The following is a 20,641-nucleotide window of genomic DNA, read 5'->3' as shown; positions in this document are numbered from 1 at the left end:
AGACCTCAGTATTAGGGTAGTTGAAGGGAATATGCATATATATATATATATATATATATGTGTGTGTGTGTGTGTGTGTGTGTGTGTGTATACACAAATGTTTATATACATATAGGTGAATGTGCATGTATGTATATCTATGTGTGTGTATATATCTGTATATGTATGGATATATATTTATATATATGTGTGTGTATATATATATATATATATATATATATATATATATATATATATAAAAGAGAGAGAGAATAGACACAGGGTGAGTTGAAGATGAAGGGAAGATATCTAAAAGAAATAAAATCAAATTAAGGGATGAGAGAGGAACATACTGAGAGAGGGAGATAGGGAGAGATAGAATGCGGTGGATTATCTCGCATAAAGGTGGCAAGAGGAAGCAGTTCTGTGGGAGGAGGGGAGAGGGCAGGTGAGGGGGGAATGAGTGAACCTTGCTTTCATCAGATTTGGCCTGAGGAGGGAATACTATACATACACAATTGGGTATCTTACCCCACAGGAAAGAAGAGGGAGGAAGATAAAAAAGGGGGGGGATAATGGAGGGGAGGGCAGATGGGGGTGGAGGTAATCCAAAACAAACACTTTCAAAAGAGGACAGGGTCAAGGGAGAAAATTCAATAAAGGGAGATGGGTTGGGAAGGAGCAAAATATAGTTAGTCTTTCACAACATGAGTGTTGTGGAAGGGTTATATATAATGATACACATGTGGCCTATGCTGAATTGCTTGACTTCTTAGGGAGGGTGGTTGAGAAGGGAAGAGGGGAGAGAATTTGGAACTCAAAGTTTTGAAAACAGATGTTCATAAACAAAAAAAAAGTTTTTGCATGCAACTAGAAAATAAGATACACAGGCAATCGGGCGTAGAAATTTATCTTGCCGTACAAGAAAGGAAGGGAAAAGAGGATGGGAGGGGAGTGGGATAATAGAGGGGAGGGCTGACTGGGGAACAAGGCAACCAGAATATATGCCACCTTGAAGTGGGGGGGGGAGGGTAGAAATGGGGAGAAAATTTGTAATTCAAACTCTTGTGAAAATCAATGCTGAAAACTAAATATGTTAAATAAATAAATTTAAATTAAAGGAAAAAAAAACCAATAGTGAAAGATAATGATTTATATCTCAAAGACAAGAAGGCAGAAAGGGAAAAAAAACTGTATAGGGTAAAACCAGTCAGAAACTAGTCTGAAGCTGTGATTAATATCTCAAGACTGATTTTGTGAGAAGTGATTTTAATTAGAAGATGATGGTAAGAAACTTAAACCTTTTGTCATACAACCTCAATATTTTCTATCATTCCAGTCTTCTTATACTTCACTCCCCTCCATACACTTCACAGCATAGCCACAGTGGTCTCCTTGATGTTGCTCATTCATGGCACCATCTGTAGTTTCTCCATCTTTGAACCAGCTGTCCCACATGCCTGGAAATTCTACTTCCTTATGTCTACCTATTGGATTTCCTGGCTTTCTTTAAGATTTATGTCTAAATACCTCCTTCAAAGGATGGCCTTTTCCTATCCCCACAGCTGCTAGTCCCTTTTCCTCACATGTTACCTTCCATCTGCTCTGTATCATCTTTGTTTTGAGATTATATAAATATATACATATATGTATGCTGTTTTATATTTGTTTTTATTTATGTATGTGTATATATGTATGCACGTACATACACACATGTATATGTATGTGTATGTGTGTATATATAAACATTTTCATTGAAATGTAAGCTCATTATGACAGAAAAAAATAATACTGTTGGAAGGGATATGGAAAATCTGGGGCACAATTGGTGGAGTTGTGAACTGATTTAATCAATCTGGACAGCAATTCAGAACTGCGTCCAAAGAACTAAAAAACTGTGCAGTCCATTGGATCCAGCAATACCACTCCTAGGTCTGAATACCAAAGAGATAAAAAGGGGAGGGGGGAAGAGCCTATTTGGACAAAAATTTAGCAGGTCTTTTTGTGGTGGCTAAGAATTGGAAATTGAGGGGATGTGTATCAGTTGGGGAATGGCTGAATAAGCTGTGCTATATGATTCTAATGGAATATTATTATGCCACAAGAAATGAGCAGAATGATTTCAGAAAAAAACAGAATTACATGAACTGATACAAAGTGAAGTGAACAGAACCAGAAGAACATTATACACATTAATAACAACATTGCATCATGAAAAACTGTGAATGACTTAGTTATTCTTAGCAATGCAATGATCCAAGAAAATCCAAAAGAACTTATGATGAAAAATTCTCTCTGCCTCCAGAGAAGGAACTGATGTCATCTGAATATGGACTGAAATTCTTCCTTCCTTCCTTGGATGATGAGTCATTTTACCCTGCCCTGCTAAGAAGACTCATTTTCATTTGGAGACTAGAGTGCACATGCCCAGAGAAGCCTTTAGAGCCCAACAGCCTCTAACATTTGTCTGTTGTAACCAAGGCCCTCCCTACTCTGTCCTTTACACTAGTCCTTGCACCAGAATTGTAGGTTTTATTTTTCCTGTACTTTTTTCTGGGAATGTCTTCAAAAAGTACTTAACATTTCTTAAATAAACAGATAAATAAATATATGAATGAATGAGTAAATAAATAAACAAATTAATAAGTAAATATTTGTTGCAAGCAGAGGTGTGCTGGAGCCAGTTGAACCTAACTACCCAAGCTGACTTAAATTTTCAGTGTCAGCATTTATAACTCTAAAATGGGCAAACATCACAAACCAGAGTTTCATTTATAGTTTTTTTTATTATCTAGACTTAAGAAAGTGATAGAAAATATATCAATCATACAGATTAAACTTAAAAATATGTTGTGTAGCTAGTTGATAACATTTATCAGCATACCCCTAGTATGGGTGTAGGGTGGTTCTCTGAGAGGGAAAAAGGCAGGGGCCCAGGGGGAAACTAGGTAATATAAAAACAATATACATCAATAAAAGTCTATTTATAAAAGTATTTGCAAACCTGATAATTCCATGTCAATGGCATATATAGTTGTATCCCAGTTCTCCCCAAGATGAGAGCCTGCCTTGCTCTTTCCAAGCTCCTTAGAAGCCTAGAGACCTACTTCCAAACCATAACCACTGTGGTGAGTTTCATGATACATCTGACAAGACTCCTTGACACCAACTGAAAACCACAACATGATGAAGCTGAAGGGATTCATAGTACCTGTAGTTCAACAACTTCATTTTACAAAGGAGGCTCAGAGATATAAAATCCCTTGCACTACATACAACTAAGTTGCATAGTTGGAAATTGGAAACCGGAATTACTTTATTCCCTCCAAGCGCTTGTTCTGAAGTTACTAATGATCTCTTAGTAGGCAATCCAATGGTCTTCCCTCAATCCTCATTCTCCTTCACCTCTCTGCAGCCGTCTTCTCTCTAAGCTTTTAGGGAAACACTCTCCCTTGGCTCTCCTAATTAATTCACCACTCCTCTGTCTCCTTTGCTGGATCCTTTTCCACATCATACTCCCTAATCATAGGTGTTCCTCAGGCTGGGGTCCTGTATCCTATTCTTTTCTCCCTCTATACTATTTGGTGATCTCATCTCCAAGGGATTTGATTACTGTCTCTATGCTGATGATTCTCAAATCTACCTATTCTGCCCCAAACCTTCTGCTGACCTCTAGTCTCACATCTATTACCTTTCAGACATCTCAAACTGGATGTCCAATAGACATCCTAAACTGAGCATGTTCAAAGGAGAACTCATTATCTCCCCCCCCCCAAATAGCCCCACCCTTGACCTGTCCTCTTATATGTAGGACAACATTAGCCTCCCAGGCTTATAAACCGGGAGTCACTCAGGACTCCTCACCATCTCTCACCTTCCATATTCAATCTGTTGCTGAGGCATGTAAATTTCACCTTTGCAATATCTCTTGTATTCATTGCCTTCTCTCCTCTGACACTGCTGCCACTCTAACACAGGCCTTCATCAGCTCAAGTCTGAATAATTGCAATAACCTGCTGGTGATGAGTCTAACTGCCTCAAGTTTCTCCCTGACTAAATCCATCCTCTGTGCAGCCAATACAGTGATTTTCCTATGACACAGGTTTGACCATGTCTCACACACACACACACACACACACACCCACCAACCCTAGTTAATAAACCCCAGTGGTTTCCTATTGCCCCCATGATCAAATAAATATTCTGTTCGGCATTGAAAACCCTTCATAACCTAACCCTCTCCTAACTTTACAATCTTCTTATTCCTTATTCTCCAACACATACTCCTCAATCCAGTGACACTGGCCTCTTGGCTGTTTCACAAGGAAGATACTCTATCTCTTGGCTCCTGGGAATTTTCTTTGGCTTTTCCCCATGCCAGAAATGTTTTCCCTCCTTCACTACAACTACCGACCTCCTTGGTTTCCTTTATGTCTCAGCTAAAATCTCACCTTTTACACAAAGGCTTCCCCAACCTCTCTTATTTCCAGTGTCTTCCCTCTGTTAATTATTTTCTATTTGTCCTGTATGTAGCTTGCTTTGAATATATTTGTTTGCATGTTGTTTCCCTCATTAGTTTCTAAGCTCCTTGAATGCAAAGACTAGTTTTGGCTCTTTTTGTGTCTCCAGCTATTATTAGAGTGCATGGCATGTAATAAGGGCTTAATAAATATTTATTGATCAATTCATTGATTCAGTCTTTTAACTCATGCTCCCTCCTTTGGCCTGCTTAGAGATCATCATAGTGTCTTGAATTACCAGATTAGGACATTTTGTTTCGCCCATCTGCCAAAACCCCATCCTACTGCCTGGTACATTTCTAATTCCATAATGTTGCCCTCATCTATTCATATTTCCTATCACCTCTTTTCAACTTTGAGGACCTTTCAGGATCACTTTCATTGCTTGCTAAGTCTCTTAAGTTTTCATTCTGTCATTAATGCTCCAGCTTGTCATTCCATCCATCAAACTCGAGCACTTAAAGTAAATTCCTGAATGGAGTAAGAACATTATCAGCAACAAGATATGAAATTAATACTTCCAATGGCCCTCCCAGAAAGTTCAAAGATTGCATGTAGGTCCTGAAATTGCAAAAGTGTCATATGTGGAAGATTCCATTTCAACTTCTAGCTTTGGAATAATTGCTATTTTCGTTAATCTAAATGCTAAACAGAGTTTAAAATAAAAACTAAGATAAATACACATGTGTGTTTAGATACACACATATGTATATATGTATACATATATGTGTATATCCTCTTTTATTTTCCATATACTAATTTTTTTCTAATGCCTCAATTAAAATTTTGAAAAGTGTAGTTTTTCAAATATTGGAAAAATTAAAGGAAAAAAGTAATCAAATATAGTTGCAGACTTTTAAACTAGATGAAATTTTAGTTCCCAAAACTACCTGCATTCTAATATGCTCCAGCCATCTTAGCAAAGTGCCAGACATACAGTAGATGCTATAAAAATGGCAGCTATTATCATGACTGAGATTCTTCTTCATGTGAAGAGAGTGGAGTTCATGAGTAAAACTCTGTGGAGAAACATTACAATCTATGATTTAGTGAGTTATTCCTAAGGAGTTGACTAAAACACAGAGACAAGATCAATGATTTGCCTAGAATGTACAAAGGAGGTAAATGTCAGAGGTGGGATTTGAACCCAGATCTTTCCACTTTTGTATCCTGCATATGATCTCTTTGGCCATGTTTCCCCTATACATAAATGTTACAAAAACCCAGAAAAGACATATGATTATAGATTTGAGTCCTTCGATCCTCCCCACTCTGACCCTCTTCTCCACAGGATGAGAATTTATACTAATGTTCTTTACATTCTACAAGTTCTACAAGTTGACTGCTTTATATCCTGAATGTACATGTGCTGATACTACTTCTAAGCAGACTTTAAGCAAGGGCTCCCCATAAGATTTGGTATTTCCTGTACAACAACATGTGTTTTAAAGTGTCTTTCACTTAATACATTTTTATTTGAATTATTATGGTTAATTTGGACCAGTTAAGGAGAGTTGAACTACTGAATTTACTAGTATTTTTTCTGCTTTCAAAATGTTCTGAATTGTTCTGCAGGTATGACCTAATACCCTGCAGAAATGAAGCATGCTATGACACTGGACTAGGCATCTTTATACCTGTTAATGACCAAGAAAAAAATAAGCAAATCTTTAGTAATGAGTTCAAGTCTTGCCTGACTACTTTCCCATTAACTAGCTGTGTATTTTTCTGCCTTTGTACATCACTTATATTAAAAAGCCTGTGCTATTTATCTATTAAGGGGTTTATGATACATCTAAAAGAATATGACTGTATATGATTGGTTTATATTGTACTTGCCAAATAGTTAAAAAAAACAATGTCTTAGAATCAATCACTAGTTAACAAACATTAATTAAGAACCTACTATATGCCAGCTACTGTGGTGGATGCTAGAGATAAAGATATATGAGTGAAACAACCTCTGCTACAGGTAAATTACACTCTAATGAAGGAAATAAGCATGTACATAAGTATGTAAAGAATAATCATTAAGGTACTAAATATAAATAAAGAACAATGTAATTAAATAGAAGGTAGTTTCAGAGGAAGGCACTAGCAGTTGGTAGATTCAGAAAAGGTTCAATAAACAGGAAGAAAAAAGCCACTTCTCTACCACTATTCACATTTTCTTTGTTGTGGGTTCATTTTGTAGTTACCATTGTTTGTGAATATTTGGAATATTAAGCTAGTTGGAAGTCATATTTGATTAAAGTCATGACATGATTGTTCTGCCTGGTGGCATGATAAGATTTGATATGCAAAGTCTACATGGCTTATCATGCCATTGTTTCCATGACAACTGCAAATGGCTAACCTATGATCATTGTGAAAATGCTAGAATTGCATTGTAGGATTGGGGCATGCAAGCTGTCATATACATAGTCACTGGAATTTTCCAGCATGTAGAGACAAAATCAAGTTAATTATCCTACAATCTACCTCACTACAATACCAGATATTGGTGAAAGAGATGACAGAGCGCTACTTCTATGGAATCCAAGTACTATATTAAAATGGGTTAACTAAGTACACATTACGCACATATGTATAGAATTCACAAAAACATAAGCACTGAAAAACATATCAATATTTAGCAAGCCACTTGTATGACAGATTGACTAGGACAAATATCATATAAGTGCTGGAAAACTAATAATTTAGGTATTCTAAAACTCAGGATTGCATAATAGTGTTTGTCCCTATAACCTATCTCCAACAATTTTTGTTCTTTCTGAATCATCTTAGGATTAATGAGGTTGAGCATTTGGTTAAAAAAAATTCTATAGTTTGGAATTGGTCAGATGATGGGTATAACAACAGGTAGAGAAAATGCTTTAAGGGGAAAATGTATATGTTTTATTTGAAATCTGAGGATTTGTCCTAGCACAGAGAAGTCAGAACAGAGATGGGGACTGGCATGCCAAAGTGGCATAGACAATGCATTCAAATACAGAGAGTAAGCTTGTATTTAATAACCACAGCGGGTGAACAATTGGATTTGAAAGGGAAATTAAATGGGCTGACCTGAGTGCAGAGGCATTTATTGTCTAGCTCTGAGCTTTTCATTCCATGATTACTGCAAAGCTTTTTTGTAAACCAATATGAAGGAGTACCATTAGTGAGATTGTGTATCAATTAAGTTTTGTAACCACAGTAGGAAATACAAATGCATTTTTAAGGAAGTCAAATTCAATCAGTTTTTACCTCTGAGCTCTTATATTTCCTTCCCCTCCAATCTCTTTGGCTCTTTGTGCCCACTCTAGGCCTACCCATGTTTGCACTAAAGCCACTTCTTAATGCGTGATACCACCTTAAAATTGAAAGAAAACAGAGACCCAAAAGAGAGTTTGATTAAACACAAACAACAAGGACCAAGAAAAGCGTGGGCCCCTCTCTTATAGTTTTGTCCTAATTATAATTGATGTTTATACAACATTTCAAAGATTTCAAGGCAATTGGTATAGAGTATCTTATTTGAGCCTTATAACAACTGTATGAGGTAGATTCTACAGGTGTTATGTGCCCCACTTTACACGATTAAACTGAGGTTAAGAGAGGCTAAGTGATGGCCAGGATTACAAAGATAATAAGTGTTAGAGGTAGGATTTGAACCCTCCCTTTTCTGACAACAAATGTATTTTTGGACTCTGTCTATTAAAGCACACTGCCTCCTACTAAGTGATCACTTGTTCTTAATTTTCCTTGTTGCTTGATAAAATATTTTGATAAATGCTGTTAACATAATTGGTTTCCTTTGTAATTTTATGTATTTTATTTGATGCATTTTAAAATATTCTAAGAAAGAGTCCATGGGTTTCAGCAAACTGCCAAAAGAATCAGGGACACACACAAAAAACATTAAGTGCCCCGGCTCTGGAGCTTCTCATGTTCAGTTTTCCTTCTTTATCCTTCTTCTCCATACCTTTAGAAGAAGTTATTAATTGCTTGAATTGTCACATTCTAAAATTTCAAAAGCACCACTCTTGTTAACAATTTAGTATGAACAGATGATATAAGGAGAAGATTAGTGGAGGCCTTTTTAGAATTGTATCTGGGAAGGAAGGAAGGAATGTAAAAGAGACTTCCTCAATGTACCTAATTATTTGGTGTCATTTTATAATGCACTTTTTAAAAATTTTCTGTTCATCCCACTCTTAGAGTCTTGCCCTAAAAGCATCCTAGCCATAAACCAGTGTTTTAAACTGTAATGCAAATCACTCAGACTTAAAGGAAAATAAAATAGATGATTGGTGAGGAGAGTAGAAGATATGAAAGCAGGACACAGTGTGTCACAGGTAATTATAAAGATGCATCTGGTCTCTAGTTACTTTTGACAAAGCTGTTTTTGTGATTTATGGCAGGTGCTTGTTTATAAACCCATCTCTGCACAGACCCAGTGAAGCGCATTTATCATTCTGCCTGGCCTTCATTATTAGATAAACGTCACTTAAAACATAGCCTAAATCTGAAATCTTGCTATTCTGGCACATCAGCAGTTGCTTCTATTTGCCTTTATTTTTTTTCCTTGACCTCAGGCAATGCAGCTGCTTTTGAAAATGAATCTTCCTACCACCACCACCACCACCTTCCCCCACCACCCCCACCACACACACAAGTGCAACAAGCAGAAAAAGAATTTATTCAGTGTTGGAGGTCAGCTCCATATTAGTCCTAAAAAACAGGGACTCACCATTGATTTCTATTTAAGTTTCTTGCCCTGAAGGTTTATTCTAGTGATAATTCAGGCTAACTAATAAAGTGATGGGCCTTGAGGAGATGGATGTATTTAACAAAATAAATTAATCTATATTGCTTCCCTTTAAGTTTTAAATATGTTTTGAGGAATGCAGTTATAGTCACCATTCAACATAGTGAGGACATTTCAATCATTGTAGAATTTTTAATGGATCAAAATCCTATGTTTGTAAATAAATTTCCAAGAAGAGAATATGATGATGTGAATGGCTTCTCTGTACTGAAATACTTTGGCTGTCTCTGATAGATGCCATTTATGAGGCTTAAAGCACCATATGGCTTTCAATGATACTTAGCTAGTGAATTGGTTTATACTCATGTAAGATTTTGAATCTATAAATTAAAGTTGGTAATCATACACTATTTTCACTTTCTAGAAAGTTAGGAAGACACAGGCCTATAATAAATAGAACAAATAAAAACCACTAAACCCTTTGGGTCAAAAGCACCATAAAAATGGCAACCTAGAGTCCATAACTGACAAATTTGGTGACCAGGGCTAGAACCAGTTCATACATTTAAGTCAACTTTGCATTTTATTGTAAATGTATTATTGTTCTATAATGTATAGCAAAAATGTAATAAATAATTAATTAAAAAATAAATGAAGTGGGAAGGGATATCCCAGAACATTGATCTAAAAACTGGATAGAGAAATCTGAGAACACCAGTGTGTGAAGAGACACCTTGGGACAGTGGCTCTCATCATTAGGGGAGAGACACCCTGGCAAACTAATCTGTGGTGAAGAAAAAGAAAGAGATCTGTGACACTGGCCTTGTTATGAGAGTAGACCCTAAGATGCTTTAAAGTTACTAATGTGAAGTTAACTGTGGCAAGAAAAGAAGGTATGACAGGGCTGGACTGGGAAGAAGTCATTGAAGGAAAGAAATATTTCATCTTTCTCAATTAATTTTGTTCCCTTGACACTAAACCCAAGTATATGTAGTGGATATAAAAAATACATTTTTCAAAGAGCCATTATAATACATATTTTCACATTGACATCTCATTGTCCTGCAGTAAAATCCCAACTATATTGTTCTACTATTTCTTTCCCCAATCCAAACTTCTTTCTTAAAATTTTGACATTAAATGCAAAAACACACAAAAAAGAGAGCATTTCTACACACACAGCAAAACATATATACATACATGAAATTCAATAAGGAAACCATTTTATATTAATCCAAACTTCTGTAAACATGGTAATTTCACAATTCAAGGAGATGGACTGCTGAGGTTATTTTCAAAATAATTCAATTTTTATTTGAAGTTCTAGTTGTTTCAATGAATTAAAGATTTTGCTACTTGAAATGAATAATAAATGCATGCTCCTAGACTTAAAAGAATAAAACCCAAAGTAAAAGTTAGAAAGTTTCTTTTCTTAACACAACTGTAGTCTTTTTTTGCTTCCATCTCAGTTATAAAGGAAGCATCTAATGGTTAATACTAATGATTCTTCAAAATCTACCCATTCTCATATGTTATGCATGCATGTTTGCCAGATAATTTCTCTCCCAGACTTTTTATAAGGAAATCAACTTGCAGAAAAGAATAGCATCTGCAAAAGAGGTTGTGCTGTGGAAGAATCTTTGGATTTTATACGGAAGTCAAGTTTTGGCTAAGCTGAACGATAAGGTCAATATCATCTTTTGATTAATGGCTGTCAGCTGCCTAATGCCATGCTGGCAATTATAGGTTTGGGCCTGCATTGACATGTTTGTCGTCAGTTTCTTTATTCAGCTCACCACTGCTATCTTCTGAAACTGTTAGTTATTTGTTGGTTTTGGCAAAATAGGACAAGTTGCTTGTGTTTTATCTTTTTTTAGAATTGAAATTTTTGAACATTTTTTGATGAAGAGATATTAATAAAGATGCATAATCCTCTGTAATTGATGAAATGAAACACTGGGTTGAAAGTAATAGGTTTACTGCAGATACTCAGATGGGGAGATGGGGGCAGACCAAGCCATAATCTATTAACTCTTGATGACTTAATAGATTTACTTCTAAGAAAGGTGAGGACTGGTTTACAACATTTAAGGGGATTAGAGAAATAGGCACTCTCAGGAACCTGAGATGAGTTAATTAATGTAAACATTCCTTAGATTTGGCATTGACTTTTCTAGCAGCCAAGTCAGAAAAGAATGATAGGTTTAGAGGTAAAAGGGAGCTTAGAAGTCATCTAGTCAAACCTCCATCCCCAATTTTATAGATTAAAAAACTAAGGCTTAGGTAAAATGACTTGCATAGGATCATATAATTAATAAGGATTGGAGATAGGATTTGAACCTAAGTCCTCCTCATTCCAAGTCCATCATTCTATGCATTACTCCATGGTGCCTCTAAAACTCATTGGGTTATATTGCTCTCATCCAAAGAAAAATACAACAAAATAATTTTTAAATATGCAATTTCACATAAGCATACATTCTTATGGTCTCTTTTTTACATCAAATTCCAGAGGAAACATCTGTTGTACCAATCTTTACATAGCAAATAATATCTTAGATACACTTTTGCTGAAGATTGTGTATTCTCATGAACATTTCTTTGGTCCTTTTACAAAAACTAAAAGAAAAAAGTATCTAAAAGAAAAGCTGCCATGCAGGCATTTGGGGGAAAGTAGAATTAGTGTTATTTAGGTATGTTGCTTTCTGATGAACTAACATGATAGACATACTGTAGGCCTGGCACAAGCTAGTCTGGAATTTCAGGTTCGAGAATAAAAGGAAATGAGATACTCATAAACCTGTGGTGTCAAATTCAAATAGAAATGGAGGCCACTAAACCATACATAATGATTACTGCTGGCTGCATGTTGACCCAGAAAACCAAACATGTTCCTTTATATTATTTTTTTTATTATCAACACATTAAAATTAGATAGGAACTCAATTTTAATCTGGTTCAGACTCAGAGTGTTATGGGCAGCATACAGCCTGCCAGCTGAGTGTTTGATACTTCTGCCATAGACCATCAAACAGTTAACAAAAGGATACAATACTGATTCTGGTGGATGTGACAAACCTTGAACTACATTTGGTCAACAAAGTAGATGACTCACACAGCAGTGGAACTCTGTCACATCTGAGGTGTCTGACTCCTCTTGGCCTTTACGCCTTTAGGTAATTAGAAGCATCCATGGCTTGAGCCTTAGTCTCGAGGAGAGATTCCATATCTTTTAGAAGAAAAAGTGGTATAATTAATATGGCAGGTAAAGTAGAAGATACCATTTCTACCAGAGCACAGTGGGAGGAAGGAAAATCTAAAGGAATGATAGTTTATATCTTCATTAAATTAATGGCTTCCAAAATGGTTTATGTATAAGACATTCCATTAGAATAATGGAAGAAAACATTGGAATACACATCTCTATTTTCTAAAGATGGAAATAAAGGAGAAATTAGGTTTTAGTAATTTTGAATAGACATGGGTATCCTCCCTTGGTGAATATATCAGATATAGAAGGATTGATGGTAACACCCTCATTCATTGATTATTTTTAGTAATACATTATAGTTTACCGATATCTTATTTGGGTGGATTTTGAAATTATATTATATAGCTTTATCTAAAAAAGATTCTCAAAAGATACACAATTGGATCTAAAAAATATTGTGTAAAGAAATCACTACTTAAATATAATTCTAATAATTTAAGCACAAGTGAACACAAGAAAATAATAGAGATGACAAATCTTCTACTCCTAGTAGGAGTTCATCAGTCACATTATGAGGTAAAAATATTGGTAGTCTAATTATATCTGATGAGAAGTCATCAAAAGAAATCCTAAATTATCACAAAGATTATTTTTAATACACATTTACAGACACTATCATTAGTGATAACCCTTGCCAAAAGGGCATTATTATGTCTTGAGATATTAGTGATTGTGTAAAGCCATTATGATTAGTAAGATGTTTTTAAAATTGAGCTTTTGTTGCTGAAAACAATATAAATGTGTCACTTAGAAAAATTCTCATATCTTCACAAGAGGCAGCTAGATGGTGCAGTGGATAGAGCACTGGAGTCATGAAGCTGAGGGTCAATACAACTAGCAAATCCAGTCTCAGATATTTACTAGTTATATGACCCTGAGCAAGTCACTTACCCTTTATATGCCTCATTTTCCTCAACTCCTGAAGTCAGGAAGACCTGGGTTCAAATCCTGCTTCAGACACTTGACACACTTACTAGCTGTTTGAACTTGGGCAAGTCACTTAACCCCAATTGCCCTGCTCTCCCCCCTCCAAAAAAAAAGAATCCAACCATTAAAAAGTTATTGTATGAATACAGAAGACCAGGGTCTATATTCAGAGGATGATATTGAAGTAAAGAAACCCTCTTCTTCCCCAAAGAGTAATGTCAAATGGTCACCTGCCCCAAAAGAATTCATAGAAGAACTTAAAAATAAAATGAGAGGGATTGAGGAAAAACTAAAATTAAAATTAGAACAATCCAAGAAAAAACAAGAATACTATGAAAAGAAAGTCAACCAATTAGAAAAGGAGATCTAGAATCTTAAGGAAGAAAATAATACCTTGAAAATTAGAATTGGGCAAGGGGAAGGCAGCGAAATTATAAGAGATGAAGAAATAATTGAACAAAATACAAAGAATGAAAAAATAGAAAAGACAGTAAAATATCTTATAAGAAAACAACTGGCCTGGAGAACAGATCAATAAGAGAAAACATAAGAGTAATCAGACTACCTGGAAGCTATGATCATAAAAAGAATCTTGATACAATAATACAAGAAATAATTAAAGAAAATTGTTCTGAAATATTAGAACAAGGGGGAAAGTAAAAACATAAAAAATTCTATAGATCATCACTTGAAATCACCACTTGAGGTTAATACTTCCTATAAAGAAAACTCATAGGAAATTATAGTCAAATTCTGAAACCCCCAGCTCAAGGATTAACATATTAGAGCAAAATACTCATTGTTATATCTAAGTTTCCATTTAAATGCCATTCACTAAATATCATTTTCTGTATAACAGAAAGACAAGATAAAAGAAAACTCACTATTCCAAATAGTGCAAGGAAATGTGGTTAGTATAATGCATGATAGTTGGATGACATATTTCCTCTGCCTGATCTTGGGTGAAGGAGTTCATTATGAATGACACAGCCAAAATGGGGTGGAGAGGTGGGGAGAAAATAAAAAAAAATCTGGAAGAGTTTGATAATCAAGCCAAATAAGAAGTAACTGCATTTTAAATTAATAGCTTAACGTGCCAGCAAAGGATGCCATTAACATAAATAACACAAACTACAAATACTTTGTGACAGTTTTTATTAAATATACAAATGCAGAATAAATCCATTGAGCTAGAAGGACCAATTTTAAGTGCATTTTCTTTGGTCACATACAAAACTTTGTAAGGTTAAAACTTGATAATTTAAGAAAACCAGTAAAATGCTAAAATAAACTATATTATGTTTGCCTTGTCAGTCTTAATGTCCAGACTTAACTTTTGTTCCAGTATACTACTTAATTGCACCATTAGTCCAAGAACAGAAGACAAGAAAATTGTAACCAAGGAAAAGTAGATTAGAGAGAAAGGGAGGGAGGGAGGGAGGAAAGAAGAGAGAGAGAGAGAGAGGGAGAGAGAGAGAGAGAGAGAGACAGAAAGAGAGAGAGAGAGAGAGAGAGAGAGAGAGAGAGAGAGAGAGAGACAGAAAGAGAGAGAGAGAGAGAGAATTGCCCTACAAGAAAGGAGGGGAAAAGGGGATGGGAGGGGAGTGGGTGACAGAAAGGAGGGTGACTGGGGAACAAGGCAACCAGAATATACACAGTCTTGGAGTGGGGTGGGGCAGAAATGGGGGGAAAACTTGTAATTCAAACTCTTGTGAAAAGAAATGCTGAAAACTAAATATATTAAATAAATTAAATTAAAATAAATTAATTAAAACAAAACAAAACAAAAAAAAATCACAGCCCTAGTAACCCCACTGTGGTCTATTCCCCTGTGAACTCTGGGTAAGATACCTGCAAAGTAGATACAAAAAATGTATGTTCCAGACCTTAACCACTCCCTAATCCCACCCCAAAACACCTAATTGACAGGCTTCAGCCCTAAATCTCATACTTAAACTTTCCCTGTAGCCCTGTAAGGCTGCAGTTTCCCTAAGAACTCTTGACTGCTGCAAAGCATAATAAATCTTTGCCTCCTTGACTTAAAGAATGTTTGGGTCCACGAATTCATTCCAGGTGGTCTTGCCCTTGGAACTTTGGTTTGGGATCCCTGCATCCCTGGGTTTCTTTTCCCCCTCAACAAAGTGAAGCTTCAATGAAAAATGTTAATTTGACACAAGGCTAAAAGATATTCCTTGAAAAGTGAAAAAAATTAAAAATCAAATAATGATAGGGAGAAAATAGTGAAAAGAAATGAGACTGGTGAAAGAAAATTATGACTATTAACAGCTTTGTTAATTAACAACTTGTCAAAGAGGTACCAAAAATACTGAAGAAAATAATACCTTAAAAATTTGGCCAAAAGGTAAAAGAGGCATGAAACTTCACCGATAAAATGATCCCTTAAAAGTAGAATTGGCCAAATTGAAAAAGAGGCACCAAAACTCACTGAAGGCAGTAATTCCTTAAAAATTAGAATTAGCCAAACAGAACCTAATGACTCCATGAAATAGCAAGAAAAAAAAATAAGACCAAGTCAAAAGAATAAAAAAAAAACAGAACATGTGTATTATCTAATCAGAAAAATAACTCACCTGAAAAATAGATTGAGAAGAGATCTTATAAGAAATATTGGACTTCCTGAAAGCAATGATCAAAGAAAGAGACTAGATCTCATATTTAAATAAATTATAAAGTAAAACTGACCCAATATCTTAGAAGCAAAGTATAACAAGAAATGGAAAGACTCCATCAATCACCTCCTAAAAGAAAGCTTCAGAATTAAAACTCTCAGGAATATTATAGACAAATTCTAGTGCTGTTAAACTAAAAAAGAAAATATTCCAAGTAGCTAGAAAGAAATTATTCAAATATCATGGAGCCACAGTAATGATCACACAAGATTTAGGAGCTACCATGTTAAAAGAGTGGAGGGATTAGAATATGATGTCCAAGAAGGCAAAGGAGCCAAGATTATAACCAAGACTAAATAACCCAGCAAAATTGATTTTAATCCTACAGGAGAAAAAAATGATATTTAATGAAATAAAAGACTTTTAAATATTCTGATAAAAAAGACTAGAATTAAATAGAAATCTTTACTTTCAAATATAAGCTTCAAGAGAAGCATAAAAAAGGTATATGTCATAGAGAAATTATAAATCACTCAGTAATATTTTAATTCTTTATGTTCCTGTAAGGAAAGATGATATACACAACTCCTAAGGATTTTATAATTATTAGAGCAGTTAGGACCCCACAAGAAGAGAAGACATGGCAATGATTCAATTATGTTGGGTTGACTTTAAAACAAGTGGTGGGTGTATCAGCAAAGTAAGATTCAAGTCCTCGAGGATGACCATGAACATGCCTGCATGGTTCAGAATGGCAAATTATGAGAAACTCTCTAGGTAGAAGGGAAAGAAAGTATAACCTTTATTTAGACTCCAAAAGATCAAATCCAAGGACCAATAACTCCAATTTGATGTAGTAGTAATTATATTCCCAAACTAGTAAGCCTACCTCAATGTAGCAACAAAGAAATTATAACAGAGTATTATAGCAGAAACCAAGTCATCCTGTAACCTTCTCATTCAGGAATATTAATTGTCTGCTTGTCTGTGTTCTCTTCCCCTCTCAGTTCTCTAGTCTCTGCAGCTTCCTGGTTTCTACTCTCTTCTCCATACTCTTTCTGCATCTCTGATGTCTCTTTCTCCTTGGGTTGAATTCTGGCTTCTCTTCTGACTTTTGAATTCTCAATTCTCAGTTCTCAATGGCTACCTTCTAGGTATATGTACTCTTTTTGGGGGCCTGAGGGCTTCATACCAAATCAGCAAAAGGGTGTGGGACTGAGGCTTAGTGCTTAGTAAGTAAAGAGATTAGGCCTGCCTACAAAAAAAACCTCTAAGCTTCTCTTAATTGGCCCCACTTGAGGTCTATTGAGTGGGTGTGAAGGGTCTTTAATCCCTGACTGGCATCACAAAGGCCTGCCTCTAACCAGGCCTCCCTTTGTTGGCCCTCCCTGAGGCCTATTCAATGGACAGGAAAGCTCTTTCACTTACTTATCGGCCTTATAATGGATGAGAAAGGGGGATGCATTGGAAACAGGGGAAAGGAGAGTAAGAATGGGGAAGGCAATATCATATGAAAGGGACAGCTAGGTGCTGCAGTGGGTAGAATGCCAGGCATAGAGTAAGAAAGACCTGAGTTCAAATCTGACCTCAGATACTTACTAGCTGTGTGACCCTGGGCATGTCACTTAATCCTGTTTGCCTCAGGGCCTCAACTGTAAAATAAGCTGGAGAAAGAGATGACAAACCACTCCAATATCTTTGCCAAGAAGACCCAAAAAGGGTTACAAAGAGTCAGACATGAGTGAAAAATGACTAAACAAAAACATAAAGAGGCATGCAAAGAGGAGCTTTAGTGGTAGAGTGGAGAATGGGAGAGGAATGGGAAATGCTTGAACTTCACTTTTATCTGAATTGGTTCAAAGAGGGAAGAATGAATAAACAGATTCAATGGGGTATAGAAATCTACCATACCAAATTGGGAAGTAGAAGAAGAAATAGAAAAAAGAAAAGAAGGTGGGGAAGTGATAAAAGGGAGGATAGATTGGGAAATGTGGTGGTCAGAAACAACAACACTTTTGAGGAAGGACAGGGAAGAAAGAAAAATGGAAGGAAAAACCAATGTGAATGTTAGTGGGACAAATTCAACCATAAACTTGTAGCAGATAGCAGAATGAATTAGAAACCAGAATCCAACAATAAGTTGTTTAAAAGAAACAACTAAAACACAAACATATGTATAGAATTAAAAGAAAGGGCTGGAGCAAAATCTATTATGCTTCAGCTGAAGTAAAAGAGGCATTAATGAGCTCAGACAAAGCAAAAGCAAAAATAGACACAATTAAAAGGGTAAAACAAGGGAAACTATACCTTGCTAAAAGTTACCATAGACAATGAAGTAGTATTAATGTGGAAAATTTATACCAAACAGCATAGTATCCAAATTCTAAAGGAAAAGTTAAATGAGTCATGGTAGGAAATAGAGAGTAAAAGTATACTAGAGAAGGAGCCTCAAATTTTCCCTCTCAGAGCTAGAGAAATCTAATCATAATATAAGTAAGGAAGAAGTTATGGAGATGAAGATAGTTTTTGAAGAGTTAGATATGAAATGCCTCTGGACAAAACTGAATGGCAATAGAAAGAAGAATACCTTTTTCTCCACTGTACATGTCATCTTCATTAAAATTGACCATGTATTAGGGCATACAAATCTCACCAAAAAACATAGAAAAGAATATTAAATTACCAGCATCTAAGGACTGGTAGGATAGGTTTTCACACCGGGGGAGCATACTTCCTCCCCAACAGGAGTCAGTAGACAGTCATCCCTATGTTTCGCATTTCTCTACTTGTCTGCGTAAATTGTCATGACCCCACTCCTTTAATTGACCCAGACTTCCATCCCTAGGATCCTGTCAATGTGGTTTCCACCTCCTTTGGAATTATAGAGAGGTATTCGTGAAGCAAATGAGCAACTGCTATGGTGAGTAAACTGTGTAGCAACTAGATGGTCCAGTGGACAGAGTACTGTGTCTGGAGTCAGGAAGACCTGAGTTCTGACATAGACTTAGACACTTAATAGCTGCATGACCATGGGCAAGTCACTTAGCTGCTATGTGCCTCAGTTTCAACTGTAAAATAAGGATGCTACTAGCATCTACCTCCCAGGGCTGATATGAGGATGCAAATGAGATATTTGTAAAGTTCTTAGCACAATGCCAGATACATAGTAGGTAAATATTAAATGCTTGTTTCCTTCTGATCTTCCTTGTATGCTCTAACCATTTTCCCCTTCTCCTCCATCTATTTTTTTGTTCCTAGTTTAGCTTCTGTAAAGAACAGATTATTGGACATCCAAGAAAGTGTTATGATAATCTCAAAGTTAAGAGTAATTATTCTGTTAGTCCTTCATTCTAGCAGACTCTTTGCAGTTAAAATTTAGAGCTCTATTAGTTCCAATTTTAGACTTGTTTTAAGTATTTGCAGTTCACTCAGCAGTGTAGTCACCAACCAATACGTGGCAGGAGTAAGGAAGAAAATATAGTCTCTTTCTCCAATGCTATTAGGCTATTCTTATACACACACACATACACAGAGGTATATACACACTTAAATACAAAAATGTATAAATGTAGGTGTATGCATGTATATATGTGTATATAACTTTCCAGATATACAGTAGAAGAATGGAGCACTGTGAGAAAAGTAAGAAATATCATTTTAAATTTGCTTCAATATTGTCCAAAGACTACAGTAATTGAATTCTCTCCATCCTTTCTCGGAAACGTCAGTCCTTGTCTCACACAGTTGGGTGGCACTTTAGTGTGCTTAGAAATAGCTGACCTCTTCTATTCCAGCTGAAACCATGTTTCAGTGATGTCTGAAATAATCTTTATTTACAGGACACTTCTTTTGCAACAAAGGCATTGAATACCATAAATAAAGCTACCATATCTTCTTTCCTGTGAAGACAGAAAGTTAAACTTGACCACAATAATGCAACTATGGTTTGTATAGTCTGAGACATTCAGAAGCAATAACTTCTGAAATTCCATGGGGATCAAAAACATATGGGGACACAAATGGCCAAAATGACAATAAAGCATAGGCTAAAACTTCTGAAGGTCAAGTTTTCTTTTCATTTCCAATAGCAACAATGGCAACTGTGTTTCAATACTTGTCCTTTTTTACAGAGCTCAAAAGAGCACTCTGAAAATCTAGCTCTTGTCTAGGGTGATCAAGAAACTGGACCTCCCTGAGTGACTGCATGTGGTGGAGACCCATTTTTAGCATTTCAAAAGGTCAGCAGAAGTCCAAATTCTGGTACTTAGCCAGGCTTTTTATTGCTTGTTCGAACAAACTCTGTATGTATTCCATTTTGTTATTATTACCACTTAGTCCACACACACACACACACACACACACACACACACACACACACACACACACTAAAGGTTATATGGTAAAGGGAGAGGATGAAAAAAAGGGAAAAATGACTTTACTTCCATTAAAAGGCTAGGTAGATTTTTTTTTCCCTATCCTCTTTGATTCTCCATGGGAAATAGGAAATGGTGGAGGACAAGCCTAACTTTGAATTCTGTTGAATTCTATTAGCTCCCTTCCCTCA

Source organism: Trichosurus vulpecula, chromosome 2 (assembly GCF_011100635.1).
Source record: "Trichosurus vulpecula isolate mTriVul1 chromosome 2, mTriVul1.pri, whole genome shotgun sequence".
NCBI classification, from domain to species: Eukaryota; Metazoa; Chordata; class Mammalia; order Diprotodontia; family Phalangeridae; genus Trichosurus; species Trichosurus vulpecula.
Note: the sequence above shows the minus strand (reverse complement) of the source record.